We start from the raw sequence: 6,284 nt of genomic DNA, 5'->3' as shown, positions 1-6,284 counted from the left end.
CAATGATCTAAAGAAAATGGGCAGATTTTCTAGTAGCCACTGAGACAATACAAAGTCCAGAACAGTTATCTTTATTAAAGTGTGTGAGTGCATGTGTGTAAAGAAAATGACAGGTATTATTTATCTTACAAACATGATATCATTCAAATTAATGTTAAACAGCTATGTCTTTATCAATTAGCATTATTTTTCATCTCTCTCTCATTCCTTATATTGTTGTAATTCCATCAAATAGCCATTTGCTTTTTTATGGTAATAATCCCTTTACATTTCTTCCTTTCATCTGTATCTTTGTATGCTATTTGTTGTTCTGCTAAATCCTTATTATAAAGGCCTATGAGTTCCAAGAGCGTGATGAATAATTGGAAATGTTTTATCCCTGAGCTTCAAAAAAGTGCTAGAAATAATTATAAGTAAACATCTTCTGTAGTGTCCCATATCAATCCAATCCCTGCTTTATGCTGTTTGTTCTTTAGATAGAGAAGAAAACAGTAAGATCTTGGTTACCAGCTCTTGCAGCATAAAGGGGACAGATGTTTCTGTTTCCATTGCTTTTTCTTCTGTCTTCTCTGTTCTTTCTGGCAGCTTGGGCTGTTCACTACAATACGTTCCACAGTTAGTCAAGCCTGTAATTTCACAAGGTACAGTTAATTATTGATCAATCAAAATGAACTTCATAATCCTTTTGGCAACTCATGCTGTACTTGAACTTCTCTCTTGCCCATAAAATAGCTTAATGATCTACAGTATAATGAACATGAAGGATATGAACTAATGTTCAAAGAAGCAGGCAAATCCTACCTTTCTCTTCATGCCAATTCAAGATTATACTTCACAACATACTACATACTCCTAATTTTTTTTTCTTTCAGCAAATCAGCTTTCCCTTCATCCTCATCCTGACCCCAGATGAAGGGTTTTTATATATTCTCCAAGAAGTTGATTCAATGTAAGATATTTATTTAATATTTACATATGCATTTTCTAGTTTCTTCTACATGAATTAGTTTTGTCAGATAATAAAGTAGCACTCATGAGTCATAGAGTTATATTTTCAGTACAATTATGTACTGGTTTTTCTGAACAGGCAATTAACCTGTATAAAAATGAGCATCATGCATCAAAGAATAATGACTCTCCTCCTTCTCTTAGTAAAAATACAAACTAAAGGAAAAAAAATCCTCAAAGCCTGGTAGCTTACATAAAATGTATATGCAGAAGAATAGTACAGCTGGTTTCCAGCTGCCTATCATTCAACTCTATTGAGAGCCTACTACGTGCCAAGGTTCTTGCTCTGAGAGACACACAGAGAGTAAGTTGGAGATTAGAGTATGAGAGTCTGGAAACAAACATTGTCATAATACATAAAGATAAAGTTTTCAATGGAGGATTTCAGTTCTGGAGAGTAGAGAAACCAAGGGGAAAAGTGTAATAATTACTATATGGGTAAGCATTCATCGAGTCTGCTAACAGAATGGTATCTTCCTCTAAGAAACACATTCACTCTGCAACCCAGGAAAACTTCAATCCATTTGTGCAACATACACTTAAGGCCCCCTACCCCCACAAAAACACACACACTGTGTTTGCAGTACTAGCTTGCATCCATACAAAGATGAAGGAGTCCTGTCATGGTTTTTTTCTGCAAGGTTTATATGTTAGCCTTGATCAGTCAATGAAGATGACTGCCACACCCACAGCTGTATAGGTTCCTTTAATTTCTAACTTTGTTTCCATCTGGGAAACTCTGTTCTAGGACTGTCCCTGCTTCCCATAAGATTTTGGTGTTCAGCTTTGCTTCTATAGAAATACTAATAAGCAAAGAGAAACTCAAAAGTTTTAAGATAACCTAAGTGACTTTCTAATCCTTATAGACAAAGGAAGTCAACTTAGATATCGGCAAAAGTAGCCACACTTCTAAATGTAGTGTAAAGAGACATAAACAGAGGTAAAGACAAAGTACTTTCAAGAGAAAAAGAAATTGAGATTGGGAAAATCAAGAAAAGTTTTCAGATTTTATGGGCAGTTTAGCTGGACCTCACAGGACACATCATTTGCATTAAGTGCAGATAAGTGAGGAAGAGCAGATGGTGAGCAAGAAAAAACTTGGGAGCAAAAGCTCAGTGACAGAAAATGTGGGGATGTATAGTTAGTGTTCATTTGCTTTGACTCTATGAATTAATCTGCCACTCATCCCAACTTTCCTCCAGGTTTGAAGATGACAGCAGAGAAGACCAGCACTGACTCACCACTGCTTCCTCTGGTGGCCACTCTCAAGTACCATCCTATTCCTAAAAAACTTAGATGCATTCGATAATTACACAAATTAGAGTGAGTTTGAGACCCAGTATGTCCCAAAAGAAACTGATTTCCACTTAAAAATGTCTCCCAGTTATTTTCTTCAAATACTGTCTCATCTCCACTCTGGATCAGGGCTCTCATGTACTTTAACCTAAGTGTCCTCCTGTTCCTGTCCAGATGCTGTCCCTAGGACTCCTGACTCCAACCTAGGAGAACATACTGTGTGCCTTTCACCACATACCCTAAATGCAGAGAAGGATCTCTTCTGGATTCTCTGTAGAAGAGCAGATTTAATCTGCCATTTATCCCAACTTTCCTCCAGGTTTGAAGATGGCAGCAGAGAAGACCAGCACTGAGTCACCACTGCTTCCTCTGATGGCCACTCTCAAACCTGCAGATTGGATCCGTTGTCAGAGGGCCTTACCTGACACTAACCCACTTGGATCCCAGTCTTTCTGTAGGTGACAAAACTCAGCCCAGATCCACGACCAGGAGAGTTCTAGTGTGTTTAAACCTTGGCCCTGAACCCACCTTCGGAGATCTGAAAGAGAAGACAAATTTCTTCAAAAAGTCTAGGACACATTGGATGTTTGTGAAGATGATATCATTGTGTATTTGCATAAAGAAATAGCCCATTTAGACAGATTTCTTTAAACAAACAAAGAAAATGCCTGACCTACAACTTTTAGCTTTTAGGTAACGACTTCTGCCATTACACTTCAAAATTCTCAACTTTCAGGCAACCTCCTTCTTGCCCTTTAGAAAAAAGAAAAGTTGTGAAAGACGTGGCCAAGGAGAAGCTTGCCTGAGAGCACTCATCATCTTAACTTGGTTTCTTGCTTTTGGAAAGCTGGTGAGCAGGGAAGCGACTCAGAAAAAAGTTTTAGCAAAATTAACCTCACGTCAGGAAGGCAGGTCAAGAATGTATGCTCCATTTCTTCTAGGCCCTTTAAGAACGAGCTTTCATGACATATTTACTGGGTCTCTTTGTATATTATAGCAACAGCATCTCCATGGACGACTTCCAGCCTGAGCCATAAGAGTGTGAGCACTTTGAATCTGTGCTCAGATTCTGAAAATAGAAACATAATTTCTTCCCTCTCATGAATTGCAGTGGACATTTTTCTCCCAAAGTTGCATGCCCTGGTGGACCTAAGGAATGCAAAATAATAACACTTTACCCAATTTGTATTATATTTTTAATGAAATAGCCAAAGATACTGGTGCTACTCTAAAAGAGTGTGGGTCTGTCTCTCCCCAGTTGCTAGAGAAATCAGTATCCAACAGGTATTTCAAGCCTGCAGAGCATGGAGACCTTCCTTCAGTTAGAAGTACCTGCTGGTGTGGAAGAGCCTTGAGCTACAGACTCAACACACTTGCTTGTGACTCTCCAGTTGACTAAATTCTGAGCCTTTGTCCCCTCAGTTCCAGCCCTCCTGCGAGTTGTAGGGAGAGTAGCTGAATTCTTATACTTAAGATACTTGATAGTAAATATTCAATAAACAGTGGTTACTTTTTTAATAAAGTGTAAAAATGTGTAGTTCTAAGCTTCAGATGTATAGTCCTGACCTCCCACCTCACAGGCAAGTAGAGAGTTCCTCCCAGTCCTGAAGAAAAGGGAAGCTTCAGGCATGGTATGGGATTAGACAGACACCAAGGCCCTGTAGAGAATCGGACCTGCCTCTCTCCTAGCACTAGGCTCCATCCACCCCCCTCTTCAACAAATAAAACATTTAAAATATTTGATACTTGTATAGTAACATGGTGCATGGTATGTGTGGCAGGCAACTAAATGACCAAGGAGGGCTAATGCATCCCCCCCTGCTTCTTGGCAACAGAGGCAGATTAAGGTCAGTTGAGGCCCCGGGTGCAGAAGAAAATATTGGGCCCCTTAAAAAAAAGAGAGAGGCAGAGAAAATAAAAAAAATACATGGTTTTGCAGGGCCCTTCAGAAGTCGGGACCCAGGGCTTGTGCACAGTGCGTCCACCGTTAAATCCGCCTCTGCTTGGCAGGCAGGCATGCTGGGACACATCTCAGCTTCTGCCTCCTCACTCATCTCTTCTTTGTTCCCTTACTTCTAAGAAACATGATTGCTTACAGCAACAATCTGGTGCTGCAGCTCAGTAATCCACCTAGGGCCTCAATCTGACCTCAGGTGGAAGGTTACGGAGATCGGAGGCAGAAGTCAGCCAAACAGCATGGGTTGGCAGGATAGCTTGAGGTTGGCCACAGGGACTGCAATCTCCCGGTAGACATGGTGCCAGCCAGAAATTCTACTACATTGCACTCGCCTTGGCCCCTCAGTGAGGCAGAGCACGGTGAAAGTCAGCAAGCTCCAAGCCAGTGTATGTTCCCACGTCATCCTCTTCTTCTACCTTGAAGGTGAAAGAGTGGATGAGGCCTAAGAGCTTACTGCCAAAGAAAATATTGTGGCTGGAGCTGCGGTCCCCAACCCCCACCCCAGATGCCCCAAAGCCAGGGCTCAGCTCTCCTGACACAGAAACGCTAAAGTGGTGGTGGTGGAGGTGGTGCTGGAAGCCATGCTGCAGGGACTGGTTACCTCTATTAAGTTCTAAAGAAGTTTGGGAAATGTTATGCCTCAGAATCTTTGATTTAGTTAAACTGAGTTACAATTTGGTTGCCTGTGATTCATTGATTATAAATGTGGAAAAATTTAAATATGTATTATATGAAAATTACTGTTATAAACTGACTTGTATGTGATATAGTATCTTGCTAAATGTAGAAAAAATATACTCAATACAGTGTAATGACCAAGATCTGGAATAAACTTTGGGAAATATTAATTTAAAAGTATGTTTTAAAAATATATCTTTGTACACATGACTATAAAAAATTTCAAAACATCAGAAAATAGCCCTGGCCGGGTAGCTCAGTTGGTTAAAGTATTGTCCCAACAGACCAAGGTTATAGCTTTAATTCCTGGTCAGGGCACGTAAAAGAATCAACCAATTAATGCACATATAAGTGGAAAAACAAATGTCTCTCTCTCTCTCTCTCTCTCTCTCTCTCTCCCTCCCCTTTCCTCTCTTTAAAATCAATGAATTTTTAAACAGTCAGGAAATGAATAAATACCTTCTCTCTCTTTAGAAGCAACAATACACTTTAACCATCTCATGGCAGGAAGGGGTGAAGGAGTTAGGAAGAATTTTTAAGAAAATTTACAATGTCATGAAATATGCAATAGCAAAATGTACATACATACATTTTCAGCAACTTAATATTTCCTTATATTGAAAACATTACATGAAAAATGTAAGTAGAAATGATAGTCCAATACTTACATCTTTAGAAAGAGGATACAGAAAATACAATTATTACCAAAGAACAGGATCATGTTTGGGGGAGAAATTGAATTTTCCTCCAACTTGTTTCACATAAAACTTGTCACTACACAGGGCAAATTTGTATGATGAAGGCACCTACACACTTTTTCTGCAAAGGGACAGGTAGCAAGTGTTTTAGACTTTGCTGGCCAAATGGCTTCTGTAACAATGATTCATTTATGTGATGGGAAAGCAGCCATAGAAAAGATTTAAACAAACCAGTGTGGTTGTGTTTCAATAAAACTTTATCTATACAATAAACATAAAAATTTGCCTCATGGTCTTTAGTTTGTCAAGCTCTCTTCTAAAGTAATATATGACAAAAGGAAGAACACACGACAAGGATAAAAATAAGCTGCAGGAAGAGATGATAAAGTTACGGAAAGTAAGATATTGAAAGAAACAAGAGAGTGGTAGTAAAGAATGGAGTTCATGTTTTCTATTCATTTATCCCTGCCACTCTATGGCAGAAAACTTGCATCACGGGACGTAACATCGGGTGTCTTATGTCAGGTAATTAGTTTTATTGAGAATTTACATTTTACAAGATAGTTGATATTATTCCTAAACCCCAGGGTTTTGATACTTAAAAGAGTCTGAAATTATTAAAATTGCCTCATCTACCTCCAGGGTTT

General features: G+C 39.1%; 1 pseudogene; it reads right to left on the bottom strand.

Moving 5' to 3' along the window:
- Positions 1-456: 456 nt before the first annotated feature.
- LOC150021992 (nucleoplasmin-3 pseudogene) lies at positions 457-4,844 on the bottom strand (annotated as a pseudogene).
- Between the last annotated feature and the right edge of the window lie 1,440 nt (positions 4,845-6,284).

Source organism: Furipterus horrens, unplaced genomic scaffold (assembly GCF_987537825.1).
Source record: "Furipterus horrens unplaced genomic scaffold, mFurHor1.1.pri manual_scaffold_1, whole genome shotgun sequence".
Classification (NCBI taxonomy): domain Eukaryota; kingdom Metazoa; phylum Chordata; class Mammalia; order Chiroptera; family Furipteridae; genus Furipterus; species Furipterus horrens.
Note: the sequence above shows the minus strand (reverse complement) of the source record. Positions and strands in the feature narration are given on the sequence as shown.